At 48.0% G+C, this 18,309-nt stretch overlaps 1 protein-coding gene across 1 annotated transcript in view; it reads left to right on the forward strand.

Moving 5' to 3' along the window:
• The first annotated feature begins 1,020 nt into the window (after positions 1–1,020).
• The window catches only part of GGT1 (gamma-glutamyltransferase 1), a 66,845-nt gene continuing 49,556 nt past the window's right edge, over positions 1,021–18,309 (forward strand). The window contains exons 1-2 of the mRNA XM_048821796.2: positions 1,021–1,144; positions 9,768–9,854. The gene's annotated coding sequence lies outside the window, so the exon portion shown is untranslated. The remainder of the gene's footprint in view (positions 1,145–9,767; positions 9,855–18,309) is intronic.

Raw genomic sequence — 18,309 nt, forward strand, 5'->3', positions numbered from 1 at the left:
TGGGCCAGCTGTTCCAATAAAATTCAGAAAAGTTTTTTTTTGGTTGTTCTGCAACAAAAGGCTTGGAGTTTTCCAGTGTTGCCAACCCCAAGCCTTCAAAAGTCATGAGTCAGGCCCTCAGAAATCATGACACTGGCTTAAAATACCGAGGTTTTTAAGAATAACAACTTTTGGGCTCCATTTATGGTCTGCTGGTGTCATAGCCTGGTGGTGTCGTAGCCTGCTGGTGTCATAGCCTTCCGGGGTCACATTTTCAAGCTTTTCTCTGCAGCCGCAAGGAAATTTCCTTGACTTGAAATGAAAGTTGAGATGCTCCCAAAACCTCATGTCTCCTGGAGCTGAGACTTGAAGAAAAGCACCAAATATTGCAAGAGTGACTTTCAAGTGGCAAGAACCAGCAGCACAGCTGCAGAGCACTGTCGTAGTTTTGTAAGCATTTTTTTCACTCAACGCCCCAAGAGCAAAGGTCAGAGGGACACAAGAGTGATGACGAGAATGGTCATTATTATGTTTAAATGGCACTCACTTTACTCCACCCCCCTCTGGCCTGGCCCCAGGTTGAGCGGTACTGCGGGACGGCTGTGACATCACAGCGTGAGGCATGCTGGGGTGTGACAGTGGGGGCTACCAGCCAGTCTAATCTCAGGAGACAGGAACTGAAATCCTAGGTTATGGGCCTGCTTCTCTGTTGCCCTGCACTTTGTTGAGTCATTTATCTCAGAGCAAAGGGTTTGCAAAATGCTACCCGATCTGAGCAGTTTTGTAATACCACAGGCACCACGCCAGAAGCAGGGCAGTGGAGAATCGAGCCTAGCGGTGCAGAACACCTGATGTAACCTGTCTCCTTTGGGACCTTTACACGCTAATTAGCTCATTCAAAAAAAAAAATTAATAATAAAAATCACAGGTCACCTTTAAATTCCTACGACTCGTGGCACATGCCATCTAGTGTCCAGGCAAGGTATTGCAACTTATTTAAGCCTCTCTATTTCACCCTCAGGAGAACAGACAGAAGGAAGTTGCTCTCAAGAAGTCTCCTTTCTCTTCAGGGAAGCACATCGGACAAACTGCCAGTGAGGTGATGTGTTGAAAACATCTGTGAAATGCCACACAGACTCTGTGGGAAAATCAGACATAATTCCAGGTAGGCTTGTGTGTGTCCAGGTGTGTTTGGAGGGGTGGGTGGGAAGGGGAAGGAGGTGGGTATGTTGTGAGGTGTCAGGTAGCATGCCCACAGCACATGTAGCTGGAGTGGCCAGGATACTAGGCTGCTGCCAGATTTGGTAAGTAGGAAGGGGAAGAGCTGTTGCTGTCACTGATCTTGCCCTTGCTTTTCAGATGTGAAATTACCTTAGCATGGTCTGAGCATGCCAGCAGCAGATGCCCATCATAATAAATGAAGTGACCTACCTCAGTTTGATCTTGAATTGTTCTGTCTGGTTAGCTGTCATTTCTAGTGCAATCTCAGCTATAAGCAGCTGCCTTAGACTGGAAAACACTTTGATTTTTTTAAACACGAGTACAGGTTGCCCAGCACAGGCTCTGTGTTACGCCATTTCCTATACAGGCAGCACAGACAGAGTTATGGGATTATTTTTCAGCACTGAACTCCGGCGGTTGTTGATTGATTTGCCAGTTCTGATTCTTAACTCTCTCCTCGGTCCCCTTTATCCTTTCCAAAGAAATACCTTTTCCCCTTCCTCGACACAATTTCATCTATAAGATGTGGATAAGAGGGAATGAATGAGAAGCTATCAGGATCCGGATGACACATGCAGTGAGCGCCTCCTGCGTCAGCTTCTTACTGCATGTCTTCACACATTGATAGAGAGAGATTTTTGTGCTGGGTGAAAAGAGCTCCTAAACCAAACCCATCGGTAAGCTGTTTTCCACCAGGTATCACCCTGCATGTATCATCTGCCATCATATTGCCCTGTTTTCCAGTTTTTTCAAGCTCTTCATGAGCTCTTTGCAAACTTCCCCGGGGTCTGATAACCTAAATTTGTATGCTCAGCCGTTTCATTAACACTCCCTCTCCCAGGTCACTAATAGATACATTGAAGAGTACAGCTCCCACTGAGCCACAGGGCAACCCGCTTCAAAGCACTCCCCATGCTGAGCTCGTGTCATTTATTTCTATTTAACTTCCTGTCTTTTAACCAGTTTTTAGTCCAGGACAGGTCTGTATATCACAGTCTGTGGTTACCAAGGGTCCTTGACAGCCCCTTCTGGGGCACTTTATTAAAATCCTTATCAAAGAGTTCTATATATGATACCCAGCCGTTCTACACATTTTATCCAGTTTTGCTAATAAATGATAGCCACCAATTTACCCTGCTGGCTTAGCCCTATCACACTGCACTGATCAGACGAGGGTTATAACTCTGTCTAATGATTTTCTCATTTAGTTTTCTCAGTACTTAGGTAGGGTTCACTGGTCTAGAATTCCTGGAGCTCCCTTCAGCATTTTAAAAAGTTACAACACTGATCAACTTCTAGTCCTCTAGAGTAATGGCTGGTTTTACTCATCACTCGGCAACTTCATTTGCTGGTACCTTCAGTGTTTTCACAGGCGTGCTGTTTGATCTTGGTGATGGATGGTAGCTTAAGGGGCTGATCCTGCAAACAGAGGCCCTGATTCAGGAAGGCATTCAGGACTTGTGTAAGGGTATGTCTACACTATGGAATAAGGGCGAATTTATAGAAGTCGGTTTTTTAGAAATCGGTTTTATATATTCGAGTGTGTGTGTCCCCACAGAAAATGCTCTAAGTGCATTAAGTGCATTAACTCGGCGGAGCGCTTCCACAGTACCGAGGCTAGAGTCGACTTCCGGAGCGTTGCACTGTGGGTAGCTATCCCACAGTTCCCGCAGTCTCCGCTGCCCATTGGAATTCTGGGTTGAGATCCCAATGCCTGATGGGGCTAAAACATTGTCGTGGGTGGTTCTGGGTACATATTGTCAGGCCCCCGTTCCCTCCTTCCCTCCGTGAAAGCAAGGGCAGACAATCGTTTGGCGCCTTTTTTCCTGAGTTACCTGTGCAGACGCCATACCACGGCAAGCATGGAGCCCGCTCAGGTAACCGTCACCCTATGTCTCCTGGGTGCTGGCAGACGTGGTACGGCATTGCTACACAGTAGCAGCAACCCCTTGCCTTGTGGCAGCAGACAGTACAGTACGACTGGTAGCCGTCATCGTCATGTCCGAGGTGCTCCTGGCCACATCGGCTGGGAGCGCCTGGGCAGACATGGGCGCAGGGACTAAATTTGGAGTGACTTGACCAGGTCATTCTCTTTAGTCCTGCAGTCAGTCCTATTGAACCGTCTTATGGTGAGCGGGCAGGCGATACGGATTGCTAGCAGTCGTACTGTACCATCTTCTGCCGAGCAGCCATGAGATGTGGATGGCATGCAGTCCTTCTGCACCGTCTGCTGCCAGCCAAAGATGTAAAAGATAGATGGAGTGGATCAAAACAAGAAATAGACCAGATTTGTTTTGTACTCATTTGTTTCCCTCCCTCCCCTGTCTAGGGGACTCATTCCTCTAGGTCACACTGCAGTCACTCACAGAGAAGGTGCAGCGAGGTAAATCTAGCCATGTATCAATCAGAGGCCAGGCTAACCTCCTTGTTCCAATAAGAACGATAACTTAGGTGCACCATTTCTTATTGGAACCCTCCGTGAAGTCCTGCCTGAAATACTCCTTGATGTAAAGACACCCCCTTTGTTGATTTTAGCTCCCTGAAGCCAACCCTGTAAGCCGTGTCGTCAGTCGCCCCTCCCTCCGTCAGAGCAACGGCAGACAATCGTTCCGCGCCTTTTTTCTGTGCAGACGCCATACCAAGGCAAGCATGGAGGCCGCTCAGCTCACTTTGGCAATTAGGAGCACATTAAACACCACACGCATTATTCAGCAGTATATGCAGCACCAGAACCTGGCAAAGCGATACCGGGCGAGGAGGCGACGTCAGTGCTGTCACGTGAGTGATCAGGACATGGACACAGATTTCTCTGAAAGCATGGGCCCTGCCAGTGCATGCATCATGGTGCTAATGGGGCACGTTCATGCTGTGGAACGCCGATTCTGGGCTCGGGAAACAAGCACAGACTGGTGGGACCGCATAGTGTTGCAGGTCTCGGACGATTCCCAGTGGCTGCGAAACTTTCGCATGCGTAAGGGCACTTTCATGGAACTTTGTGACTTGCTTTCCCCTGCCCTGAGGCGCATGAATACCAAGATGAGAGCAGCCCTCACAGTTGAGAAGCGAGTGGCGATAGCCCTGTGGAAGCTTGCAACGCCAGACAACTACCAGTCAGTTGGGAATCATTTTGGAGTGGGCAAATCTACTGTGGGGGCTGCTGTGATGCAAGTAGCCCACGCAATCAAAGATCTGCTGATATCAAGGGTAGTGACCCTGGGAAATGTGCAGGTCATAGTGGATGGCTTTGCTGCAATGGGATTCCCTAACTGTGGTGGGGCTATAGACGGAACCCATATCCCTATCTTGGCACCGGAGCACCAAGCCGCCGAGTACATAAACCGCAAGGGGTACTTTTCGATAGTGCTGCAAGCTCTGGTGGATCACAAGGGACGTTTCACCAACATCAATGTGGGATGGCCGGGAAAGGTGCATGATGCTCGCATCTTCAGGAACTCTGGTCTGTTTCAAAAGCTGCAGGAAGGGACCTTATTCCCAGACCAGAAAATAACTGTTGGGGATGTTGAAATGCCTATATGTATCCTTGGGGACCCAGCCTACCCCTTAATGCCATGGCTCATGAAGCCGTACACAGGCAGCCTGGACAGTAGTCAGGAGCTGTTCAACTACAGGCTGAGCAAGTGCAGAATGGTGGTAGAATGTGCATTTGGACGTTTAAAGGCGCGCTGGCGCAGTTTACTGACTCGCTTAGACCTCAGCGAAACCAATATTCCCACTGTTATTACTGCTTGCTGTGTGCTCCACAATATCTGTGAGAGTAAGGGGGAGACGTTTATGGCGGGGTGGGAGGTTGAGGCAAATCGCCTGGCTGCTGGTTACGCGCAGCCAGACACCAGGGCGGTTAGAAGAGCACAGGAGGGCGCGGTATGCATCAGAGAAGCTTTGAAAACCAGTTTCATGACTGGCCAGGCTACGGTGTGAAAGTTCTGTTTGTTTCTCCTTGATGAACCCCCCCGCCTCTTGGTTCACTCTACTTCCCTGTAAGCTAACCACCCGCCCCTCCTCCCTTCAATCACCGCTTGCAGAGGCAATAAAGTCATTGTTGCTTCACATTCATGCATTCTTTATTCATTCATCACACAAATAGGGGGATGACTACCAAGGTAGCCCAGGAGGGGTGGTGGAGGAGGGAAGGAAAATGCCACACAGCACTTTAAGCACAGCACTTTAAAAGTTTACAACTTTAAAATTTATTGAATGACAGCCTTCTTTTTTTTGGGCAATCCTCTGTGGTGGAGTGGCTGGTTGGCCGGTGGCCCCCCCACCGCGTTCTTGGGCGTCTGGGTGTGGTGGCTATGGAACTTGGGGAGGAGGGCGGTTGGTTACAGAGGGGCTGCAGTGGCAGTCTGTGCTCCAGCTGCCTTTGCTGCAGCTCAACCATACACTGGAGCATACTGGTTTGGTCCTGCAGCAGCCTCAGCATTGAATCCTGCCTCCTCTCATCACGCTGCCGCCACATTTGAGCTTCAGCCCTGTCTTCATTCCGCCACTTACTCTCTTCAGCCCGCCACTTACTCTCTTCAGCCCGCCACCTCTCCTCCCGGTCATTTTGTGCTTTCCTGCACTCTGACATTATTTGCCTCCACGCATTCGTCTGTGCTCCGTCAGTGTGGGAGGACAGCATGAGCTCGGAGAACATTTCATCGCGAGTGCGTTTTTTTTTCTTTCTAAGCTTCACTAGCCTCTGGGAAGGAGAAGATCCTGTGATCATTGAAACACATGCAGCTGGTGGAGAAAAAAAAGGGACAGCGGTATTTAAAAAGACACATTTTATAAAACAGTGGCTACACTCTTTCAGGGTAAACCTTGCTGTTAACGTTACATATATAGCACGTGTGCTTTCGTTACAAGGTCACATTTTGCCTCCTCCCACCGCGTGACTACCCCCTCAACCTTCCCCCCTCCCTGTGGCTAACAGCGGGGAACATTTCTGTTTAGCCACAGGCAAACAGCCCAGCAGGAATGGGCTCCTCTGTGTGTCCCCTGAAGAAAAGCACTCTATTTCAACCAGGTGACCATGAATTATATCTCACTCTCCTGAGGATAACACAGAGAGATAAAGAACAGATGTTGTTTGAATGCCAGCAAACATACACTGCAATGCTTTGTTCTACAATGATTCCCGAGTACGTGTTACTGGCCTGGAGTGGTAAAGTGTCCTACCATGAAGGACGCAATAAGGCTGCCCTCCCCAGAAACCTTTTGCAAAGGCTTTAAGACTACATCTAGGAGAACCGCAAATGCCAGGGCAAAGTAATCTTTTCACATGCTTGCTTTTAAACCATGTATAGTATTTTAAAAGGTACACTCACCAGAGGTCCCTTCTCCGCCTGCTGGGTCCAGGAGGCAGCCTTGGGTGGGTTCGGGGGGTACTGGCTCCAGGTCTAGGGTGAGAAACAGTTCCTGGCTGTCGGGAAAACCGGTTTCTCCGCTTGCTTGCTGTGAGCTATCTACAACCTCCTCCTCATCATCATCTTCTTCGTCCCCAAAACCTGCTTCTGTATTGCCTCCATCTCCATTGAAGGAGTCAAACAACACAGCTGGGGTAGTGGTGGCTGAACCCCCTAAAATGGCATGCAGATCATCATAGAAGCGGCATGTTTGGGGCTCTGACCCAGAGCGGCTGTTCGCCTCTCTGGTTTTCTGGTAGGCTTGCCTCAGCTCCTTCAGTTTCACGCGGCACTGCTTCGGGTCCCTGTTATGGCCTCTGTCCTTCATGCCCTGGGAGATTTTGACAAAGGTTTTGGCATTTCAAAAACTGGAACGGAGTTCTGATAGCACGGATTCCTCTCCCCATACAGCGATCAGATCCCGTACCTCCCGTTCGGTCCATGCTGGAGCTCTTTTGCGATTCTGGGACTCCATCATGGTCACCTGTGCTGATGAGCTCTGCATGGTCACCTGCAGCTTGCCACGCTGGCCAAACAGGAAATGAGATTCAAAAGTTCGCGGTTCTTTTCCTGTCTACCTGGCCAGTGCATCTGAGTTGAGAGTGCTGTCCAGAGTGGTCATAATGGAGCACTCTGGGATAGCTCCCGGAGGCCAATACCATCGAATTGTGTCCACAGTACCCCAAATTCGAGCCGGCAACGTCTATTTAAGCGCTAATCCACTTGTCAGGGGTGGAGTAAGGAAATCGATTTTAAGAGCCCTTTAAGTCGAAATAAAGGGCTTCATTGTGTGGACGGGTGCAGGTTTACATCGATTTAACGCTGCTATATTCGACCTAAAGTCCTAGTGTAGACCAGGGCTAAGTCCTATTGAGTTGTGCAGGTGCCATTGACTTCAGTGGGACTTCAACACATGGTTAAAGTTAAGTGTGTGCTTAAGTGCTTTCCTGAGTAAGGGTGGATTCAAGCATATGTTTAGGTCCTTTTCTGAATCAGGGCCCCATGCAGCTGGGCGTGGAAGGTGGTGGGCTACTCTTAGTAGCGAGTGCTGTGCCCATTAGGGATTCATCGTCGGATTGGGCCCTCGTTTCTCAGGTTGTTCCATCAGCCCTTTATTGATCTCTCCGCCTCTGGCCAGGCCCCACCCCTCCTGCCTGGCAAGAGTAATCTGGGGTAGGTGTTTCTTTGTGGTGAAGACTGATGCAAAGAACTAAACTAGTTCACCTGCAATCTCTGAGGCCACTTTGGCTGTTCCCTTAGTATCCACAAGGTGCAGTCACAGTGTTGGTTCTCCAGCAAGTTTCTACCTCCGACATGCCTGCAGAATTCCTCTGTTGCTGTCTTGATATCTTTGGCTATTTGTTCACCATGTCCCCTCTCAGGCCTCGCAACATCTGCTGCAGGCAGTTCTGTGCTATACAAGGTACAAGGCAGTGAGGGATCTCAGCAATAGCAGAGGTTTCCCCCACAGTATCCACCAGCACCTTGCTGTCTCTCAGATGGCACTTTTCATCGATAGATCTCAAAGGTCTTTAACAGAGGAATTCATTATCACTATCCCTATTTTACACATAGGGAAACTGAGGCACAGGGCAGTGAAGTGACTTGCCCAAGATCACCTAGCAGGCCAACGGGAGAGCCAATAATATCACCCACAACTCCTGAGTCCCAGTCCAGTGTTCTGTCCACTAGGTTACATTTTTTTCCCCTAATGTGCCCTAACCCTGATATGGAAGATCAGTGACTTCGCTAAGTTTGCCTGGCTGTAAATGAGGGCTGAACTGGCTGTGGAGGGACCACTTCCAGTGCTGAGAAGGTGCTTTCTCTGCATACCGTATTCTCCCTCTCATCACTGCTGTGGCTGTCCTCACTAGGAAAGGGGTTGCGTTGCGGTTGGGTTTCGGTAACGTGGCTGCTACGCCCAAATCAACTTGACAGTTTTCCCAGTGTAGATGCCGGTGTGACACCCTGGCACCCCAGTATGCACCATTGTCATATAATTAGGATATGATTTGCACAAAGTATGCCTTGTGAGGTGTCATTCTAAAAAGTCTTGATCTGCTAGACAGTAGTATCTCGTTGGATTGTACGTGCTACCGTCCTATGTGAAATTATGTTTATTTACTATGTATTCTGGTTTGATCTGTTTGCTGTCCCTTATAATCACTTAAAATCTATTCTTTTGCAGTTAATAAACCTGCTTTTGCTTTGTCTAAAACCAGTGTGCGTGGAAATCATAACTCGGGGCAGGAAGCTGTTGTATATTTCCTCTCCACATTGAGCGAGGGGGCTGTACAATTCTCTGTGCAGCGCAAAATGGTATAATTTTGGGTTTACACTTCGGAGAAGAGGTGCGTGTCTTAGGAACCGGAAAGTGCCCTACCTGTGCCTTCCTGTGCAGGGGCTGGTTAAAGAACCTTTCAGCATGTAACTGCAGCTGGCTGTGTCCCTACCTGCATGTGTGCTGGAGCCTGGCAGAGGGCTTGGCAGGCGGGTCATAGCAGTACAGTGTAACGGGAGCCGAGGCTGGTGGGTCAGGGGGACTCAGTGGTACCTCAGTTCCAAGTCACATCCCGGGGGGAACCTGTCAGAGCTGGGAAGCACCTTGTAGCTTGACTCAGCTGGTTGAATTCTAGCCCGGGCTCCTGCCTAGAATGAAGGCAGAATCACTGCTGTCGCATGTAATTACCAGTTGAGAAATTACAACATGATTTTAATAAGCTGAGAGTAACTTAATTTGCCCTGACATAACAGCCTTTCTATCAAAACAAACTAAACTAAAGAGCCGGATGTGCTTCAGGATATGCTAAGCAGCCACATGCTACATGCACCTTCGACACCAGGCACTTTGGGGTGTGACGCTGGCAGCCTGGATGCTCATGTCTCAACTGAACATTGACAAATACATAGTGGGAACCAGCCTGGCCCACCTGGGTGGTAGTGTTGTTAAAACAAGCATTTGACTTTAGACTTTATGGAATGCTTGGAAGTTACTGCCGGCATTAATCTCACTTGTAACATCTGTACCCTATTATCAGGAAATATCTGAGCATTTGCATTGTAAGCCTCTGTAACAGTGTAAATCACCAGACAGGAGAGAGATGTTAACTAGGTGAAAAGCTGGTCTCCAACCGAAGGTATTCTTTTCTGCCCATCCAGGAAGGCCAATGGACACCAGACAGACTAGTGTGGAATGTTAAAGAGGACAAAAGACTTTTTTGTTTACTCTCCCCTCCCCCCATGAAGGTAAGTCATGCAAGTGAATTCTTTCCATAGCTGAGGTTTGCAGCCCAAAACAGAAGGGAGGAGGGGGGGGCAAAGCCTGATAAAGAAGGAACTTTTTTTGTATGCTGCTTAGATGCTGGGGGGCAAGGTTTGCCAGGCATAAGCAAAAGATCCGCAATGTTTAGCCTGGGTGAGCCATAAAGGACATATAGAGCTTACTTATTATAGAAGTCTTTATTACTTTTTGAAACTTAAGATGGGAACTCATTTGTGCATATATATGTTTACCTGCTTTAACCTTGTACATAACTCTCTTGTTTCCTTTTCCTATATAATAAATCTTTAGATAGTTTATTACAGGATTGGCTACAAGCATTGTCTTTGGTGTGAGATCTAAGGTGCAATTGACCTGCGATAACTGACTGGTTCTCTGGGATTGGGAATAACCTAAATATAGCTCCTTAGAGACTAACCAATTTATTTGAGCATAAGCTTTCGGTTAGTCTCTAAGGTGCCACAAGTACTTCTTTTCTTTTTGCGAATACAGACTAACACGGCTGTTCCTCTGAAACCTAAATATAGCTGTGACCATTGTGTAAGGGACCATCTATCACAAAGGCACACTTACCTGGGTGACAAGATAGATCGGAGCACCCAAGGAGACTGTCTGTGACTCCATGTTAAGGCTGTTATAGTCCCTGAGGGGTTTACAACTTGATAACTGGTTGGTGAAATCTAAGTATAGAATTCACAGCCAGTTTGGAGTTTGTTCCCTGTTTCCCAACAGTCTGCCTGAGGTTGGTACCCACAATCCTGAGCCACTGCAGGGCAGCTTGACACAAGCATCTCCACACCGGCCTTCCCTGGGCTGTACTCATGTGGAGCTCTTTGGGAATCTCAGCGGGGAACTGCCTGAGTGAACACAGAGTGAGCGCCCTTTAGATGCACTTGTATCAGAACTCCATCAACGGGCCAGATCCTGGGATGAAAACCCAACAGATTCCTGCAGGGTGGCTGTGGATTGGGGAGTGCTGCCCTCTCTGACCTCACAGGAAGCCATGTGGAGGGGAAGGATGGCGGGATCCATGAGGATCCAGATCTGGGAGTCCAGGGGGACAGGCAGGCAGTGGGAAGGGGAGATGAGCACTGTCTGACACATCAACTCCCACTGTAAATCCACACACATGCCTGAGTGCTTCTCCACTCCTCACAGTGGATCTGGACCCTTTGGGGAGGGATCTGGTGGCACTGGCTGGTTTGTGCTGGTCCAGGGCTGTAAGAGGGCTGCTGTGGGTAGAGAGCAGGTACAGAGGCACTTGGCCTCTGTGCATCTCAGTCCTGCCTACTGGGGGATCGCCCGAGACCTATGCAGATCTTGGGGATGCATGAATTTGGAAGACTAAGCCCTCCAGAGAGCTTTTTTGTTGTTTTGTTTTTGGAGAGGGACAAGCCAGACCAGGGGATCCCTCCACAGCTGCCCAAAGGGATTTAGTACATTTCAGTGCACACATTTGCATACTGTTTCTATCAGCCTGTGAGTAGCTGTGAGGGCCCCAGTCCGACAGTGCAGGGGTAGGGGCTGGTTGTGTTGTGGCAGCTGGCTCGGAAGTGCAGGTGTCCCTGGCACACTGGCTGCCAGCTACTCGCAGCCCCAGCAGTCTGTAAAAACAAGCAGCAGTAAAATCCTCCCCAGAGATCCCGTTACAGCCTGGTAAAGAGGTCGCCCCCCACCCCCCGGCAACGGGAACAACAGCAGCAGGCATGGATCAAGACAGGTGAAAAGCAGCAAGAGTTCTCTGTGGCACTCACCCCAGAGGTGGGGCAGGCAGGCTGTTGAATTCAATGTCTCTGCAGCAAGCCTCCCCCATGGAAGGAGCTCACTGGCATAGCTGTGACTGGTTCAGGGTACCGGGCCTGCTGACAGCAGCTTGCTTAAAGGCGATGGGGCTGTAGCAACTTCTTTTGTGCTCAAAACAAACCGCAAAACCCAGAAAGGAATGTTTTCATGCATGGGATTGACAGTGATGGGCCTTTATTCAATCCAGTGCTGGCTAAGAGCAGGCACTCTCCTGGCTCCTCCATTGGTGAGCAACACACTCACCTCAAACTCACTGCACCCCAATCTTCGTGGGACCCTGAACCGTTACAGCACCGCTGTCAGTCCGTCTGCTCACCCGTGGTGCTGTATGCATGTGCTAAATAACAAAGGCAGACCTATCAACTCGGGTTGCAAGCCCTTTGGGACAGAGACTGCCTCTACTCGCTGGCTCCTGGGCTGCTCTGTACAACTGTTAAATAAATCATAATACAGGAGATGGGAGATTAGACAGGCAGATTCTCTCTTCTCCTGGTCCGCATGTTATTAGTGTGTGAGGCTGGCAGGAGCACTCAGTGCTGCTTTAGTTCAAAAGGCCCTGGGCTGCCCCTTGGCCAGGGGAGCCCTACCCATATTCCCATGTATGCATTAGCACTTGTCCATGCTGCATGCTCTGGTAATGTTCTACCCAAAGGAACTGGCCTGCTGCAAACACCCAGCCTGACTGGTCTGTCCAATCAGAACGATGTTTAAACGATGTTTAAACGTTTAAACGCTTTGGCCCATTATCCCCACAATCTAATTATCCCCTCTCCTGCCACTTTAGAACAGGAAGGTGGCAATGGGAAGAGGAGCAGTTTTAACCCTTTCCTATCTGTATCTATAAACTTCATGGTCACTATCCCATTTTCACACCAAATCATCCAATTGTGTCAGCAGGGGTTTAGGGCCCACTGAAGTCAAGGGGAATTAAGCATGTGCTGCAAGTTAAACACGTGCTTAAGTGCTTTGGCCTTGGTGGTGAGTCTGCCCCTGTCCCCTGGTGCAGCCCGTCTCTCGTACTGTTTGAGGACGTTGGCAGAAAACTCAGTCTTTGTTCGCTATGTGCTCATCCTGCTGCTTATTCCCTTTCTAAGGTCATCATCTTTTGATTCTGACACCACAATACTTTCCATAGACACTAATTGTGATAGATTGACCTAGAATAAACTAAGTGAGGTGTAACTACCATCCTATGGGCAGTGTTAGTAGCAGGAATGAACTTTTCAGAAATAAAGATCCTCTTTAATGCCAATAGCTCCCGTCAGAAAGAATAAGGGGGCGGGAAGTAGGAATAAATCTTCATAAAGCGGGAATAAAGAGGCAAAAACGTCCAGCTCATAGTATCTGTGTCCATTCAGGTCTTGACTCTGCTTCTGGGACTGAGCATAATGGGGTTTATTGGTTCTTGGACAGAAAAGAAAGTAGATTTGTGTAGCTACCAAGAGTGGACTTTGGTTACTTATGGAAATAGCCCCCATTACTCTGGGTTCAGCGCCCTCTCACCTTAGTAGACTTTAACAGGAATCAGTCACCAAACAGCTCCTTACCGCAATCAGATAGTTTGACATTAAGTAGCAAGTACTTTGAACTTCTTTTCAACTCTTTTGCTGCAATACAATGTGGTGTCGTTCTGCATGAGGAGTCTGAATTGTCTTCATGCTTTATTAATTTCTTGTTTACACTGGAGGAGAAACCAAGCCATAAGAACCAGCAAAAACAGCCCACACAGCTCCATGCATTGTGCAGTCAAATCACAGCCAGCGATTTCAGTTACCATTTCCAACTTCGTCTGGGTTTAATGTATGTATTAGCTAAATGCCAGAGAGAGGTGTTGTCTATTGACTGGAGACAGAAGCTTTTGAGTTCTGATTTCAGCTCTGACACTGATTTGCTCTGTGGCCTTAAGCAAGTCATTTTAATCTTTTTGGTCTCTGTTTTCTTGTTTTTACCATGGGGATAATGATACTTATCTCCTGCAGTGTTATGAGGATTAATCGACCCTGTCCGTAAACAGCTTTCAAGATTAAAAGTGTACCAAAATGTACAGCTTTGCTATGATTATCAAAGGAATGGGGAGATGGACACGTGGCATTTGGGGACCCACTTCAAATTGTTTAAACCGCTTTAAAAAATAATCAGCCCTCCCGTGCACCCCTTGCAGGCAGTTGCACTATTCTGCACTTCCTGCCCAAGCTGGCCCGTGTGGCCATGCACTGTCACAGCGGCGTTCCCCCGTAGAGACAGCTAGAGTTCCGTGGTAGGGGAAATGATTCCTTTCCATATAGGGCTAAGACATCTCATCTGCTGTGAGGCACGGAGGAGATTATACAAATGTACTTACTGGCCAGACTGCCTGGTAAGCACATAAAGCAGGAACAGAGTCATAAGAAACATCATCTCCCTCTGCCTCGAAGTCTACCTCTGCCCGTGTGTGTGATTTGGACTCTCGCTGTTGTGTGAGGGAGGGACCAGCCACAAAGAGCAGAGCTGGGAACACCCACTCTATGTAGCACCCTCCCCAGGCAGTTCTAGTTTCGGCATTCAGCAGAAACCCCTGGCCGGTGCCTGCCCCTCCTTAGGATACTGCTGAGCTGGGAACGAAGAAGCCTGTTAAGGGCTGTGTAAGTGCAGCCCACCCACTTACACTTACATCCAGGTGTGTTACAGAGCTCTGTGCCCTCCCCACAAAGCATCTGTCTGTCACTGTACAGCGCAGTTCATGGCGACTGCACCTGTATTCCCGCTCTGTGGCTCAGGAAGGGTTCCTGGCTCCTGGCCAGCACCTCTCTTGGGCAGACACCTGTGTCTCTCTCCCTCCTGAGCAGGGTTTTAAGGCTGCACAGCTGCCTGGATGACACAGTGAGGTACCCAGGAAGCCAGACTGACTAAACAGGCCAGTGACTGTGGTTTGCTCGCTCTCTCTCAGGTCTATGACCAGTGTATTGCCTGCAGTTACAAGTTACCACAGAGTTCCTTCTAAGCAAGCACCTTTATTCCTAAGGTGGAAGCATTACAGAGAAAATATGTAAAAAAAAAAAAAAGACCCTATATGCATGCTAAAAGCTCACAAGCGGCTACCCAGCCGTCTACGGTTCCCAAGAGTCACATAATACAAGGGACGTCCCTTATTTAAATAGAAAATTGCCTGTCCCATACTTCATCCCTGTACAGCAAGAGGGGGAGTTGCAGAGTGCTGCAAAAAAGCAGCAAGGAATACCCCGGTGAATGTGAGTGCTGATAATTATTATTATTAATAATAATTAATAGCTGGAGGTGGGGTGGGGCAGGGGTACTAAGAAAACAGTCCCTTATTTTTGAAAGCCAATGCTGGCAACTCTACAGCATTCTTATGGGACCTGGTAGGACAAGCCTGTCCAACCCATCCTCAAGGCTAGGGCTCCTCCTTGGGCAGAAGGGTCTGTGTGTTTGCTGGATCACAAAGGAGGCCCTGAGTCAGTTTAAACTCAGGCTATTCCTAAATTCCTTTGTGTGTAGGTTTCTAGATAATCTAGTTTGAATTAGTATATGGGAGCCTCCCCAGGTGGTGATACCTCTCTGTGAGGTAATCACCAACCACTGTTTTTAGTTTCTGGAGGAGCTGTGATAACCCTCCCCCCTGCCCCACTGAGTAGAAATGGCTCCCCAAAGATACTACATGGAGTTGCAATATCTGTCACGTCTCCCCCCAGAGAGATTACATACTGTCCCACCCCTCAATAATATATAAACTTAATACAGTACAGGCTTTCAAGGATCTTTCAGGAAATTGCTATATCTGTCACATCTCCCCCCTTAAAAAGTGATTGTAACTACGGTGCTTGACTGGCATCCTGGAGCAACCCATTAACTTACTTCCTGGACAGCATTTAAGCCATTACCTTTCATCCCTTCATATTTCAACGATGAATATAATAAACATTCTGCTAGAAAGGCAGTATGCATTTGTGACCACTATGGCAATATCCTGGACAAACCTTATTGAATTAAGGTTAGGTAGCTTAGGAGGCCATTGTATTAAAACTGCAAATATATATGTATTATTGTGGCATTGCATGGAACGTCTCTAGGGAGGAGACCTGCCTAATTTAAACTGTGAGATGTGTTATGCACTTCAGAAGACTATTTTAAATACTGTGACCTTTTAAAGGTAAGTGGATTTTCCAGGATATCTCTAGGCGAAGGTGTGTGCAAAGGTAACTCCCCCGGTTATGCAAAAGCCCAGCCTTTGAAGCTATGACCCTCAGGAGAAACCCAGTGTCTATGAATTATCTATGAATTATCTATTCACAGATCAAAGTTGTTTAAAGGAGGGACTAAACTTTTCATGGGGGTGCTCGTTCGTAACCTCCTTGACACAGAATATGTAACCACAGGAAAGCACCTTGGTGGGGTTTGAAGGACTGTTCACCTGCCAGAGCCCTTTGTGAAGTTGGAGTGATCCCTGGTAACCTTAGTTGCCTGCATGTAGGTGCTTAACATTTTTTTTTACATGTTTTCTCTGCAATGCTTTCACCTTAAGAATAAACGTTCTTCTTAGAAGGAGCCTTGTGGGCTTTAACCATGAGCATTGATGCTCTGTATAGCCTCTGAGGAAGGCAGGCAGAGCAGGCCTGTTTAGGCAGTCTGACTTGCTGGGGCATTCACAATGTAGGAAGGGAACTGTACAGCCTGGAAATACCCAGGTCAGGAGGGGGAGAAAGAGAGAGAAATGTGAGTCCCCGCCCAGTAGTGGTCACTTCACTCTCCTGGGCAGAGACCCGCATCTCACTCCCTCCTAACCCTGCACAGCTCCCTGATTTACACTGTGAAATCCCCAGCAAGCCAGACTGCCTAAAAGGCCAGTGGTTGTACATTGACGGCTGTTAGAAAGAGCTGTGCGATCGTTTGTAAGCAAACCCTTTTATTCTTAAGGTAAAAGCATTCCAGAGAAAATGTAAAAAAACCCAACCCAGTAGAAGACCCTACAGGCATGCTAAAAAGCTTATGAGAGCTCACTTCCAACCTCAGGTAGCTGTCAGTCCTTCAGACACACACAACTAAGTTGTCCTTGTTGTTACTAGTTCTTATCAGGCTTTAGAGCAGGAACCAGAAGGAAGGCTGGGTGGGTCAGTCATTTCGTTATACAGCTTAGGTCTTAGATCTTGGTCTTTTGTAACACGTAATCAGGAAAAAAAGACCTTCTCTTCAGGGCCTAGCTTCAAAAGGCTAGTTTTTTTCATAACTGGACTTGCGGAGTCAGGGGATAGCTCAGTGGTTTGAACATTGGCCTGCTAAACCCAGGTTTGTGAGTTCGATCCTTGGCCATTAGGGATCTGGGGCCAAAATTGGGGATTGGTCCTGCTTTGAGCACCGGGTTCGACTAGATGACGTCCTGAGGTCCCTTCCAACTCTGATATTCTATGACTCTATCAAGGCATTTTACATTAGGATAACTGAGGCAGCAAGAGAAAGTGTCTCACCCAATGTCAGAGTAAATCAGGGGTAGCACCGGGAATTCAGGTCTCCTGAGTCATAGGCTTGTACAATGGCCAGCAGGCCATCCTCCCACTTAAGGACATTTAGGTCAGATGTATGGAGGATGTTGTTTATGCCATGTGTATAAGCAGTGCTGTGCAGTATGTAGGATGTGTCACACAAAGGCCATAAACCCTACCCCAAAGAGTTTATAATGAATGGGTACAGGGCAGCCTGGTGCTATGTAGGTAAAAACAGAGGGGTACTGGCCAGTGTAGCTGGATGCCTTTTTCTATACGAAGTCTATGGTTAATGGTAGTAATGAGAGAAGTCCACAGCAATCTTCATGCCAAAGCTGATTGCGCACTGGGTGTGATCAGCATTCATTACCCCACTGGTTAATAAGGGCCTTGTCATCTGTAGAGGTTCTTGGTGTGAAACATCAACATCCCATGGCCAGCTGGGTGAAGCTGTTCTCAGGAACCCTGGGGAGATGCAGCTAGACTCAACTCCAGGTCAGTTGAACTGTGTTTCATTTGAAGGGATGAAATAAAACATTTAGACTACTCTTGTGTTAGTCACATGATGCAGCGTGGGGACAAGGTTAACTTTTGGAAGCCCAGGTAGATTAATGGATACCAGTCCGGGCAGAACAGCCGTATGGTTTCAGAGTGCCATGGGGTCTCTCAGACTGCTGGGGGAAGGGAGATGGCAGCATTGTCTCTGACTGTGGAGTAAGACTCCATTCTAGAGATGGAATATTATGCAGGGGCTACTCCACAGTCAAGGTTGCAAAGGAGTTTCCGTTATAATCCTGACGTTTTTTGCCCCCAACCTACTCCTCTGCCACTAAACTCCACAAACAAAAGGAATATCAGCCTCAACTTTGGCAGGTTAGGTCTGGGACTGAGGTTGACGTTGACTACCCAATGTGAAGGGAATTGGACAAGGCTGTCCAGAATTATTACAATCCTCTGAAATTACTGCATCCAGGTCTTCTAACCTCCTTGGAGCAGAAAGAAGAGAAATAAAACTTTATAGGACTCACTTAATTGTGTCCAAGACTAGTGATTAGTTACTTAGTTTTTAGTTTTAAAAGTTGTTAAGATTTTGAATACTAACATCAGATAGGCAGAGTGGCTCCAAGGCACTGAAAATAGGGTG

Source organism: Caretta caretta, chromosome 15, assembly GCF_965140235.1.
Source record: "Caretta caretta isolate rCarCar2 chromosome 15, rCarCar1.hap1, whole genome shotgun sequence".
In the NCBI taxonomy this organism is placed as follows: domain Eukaryota; kingdom Metazoa; phylum Chordata; order Testudines; family Cheloniidae; genus Caretta; species Caretta caretta.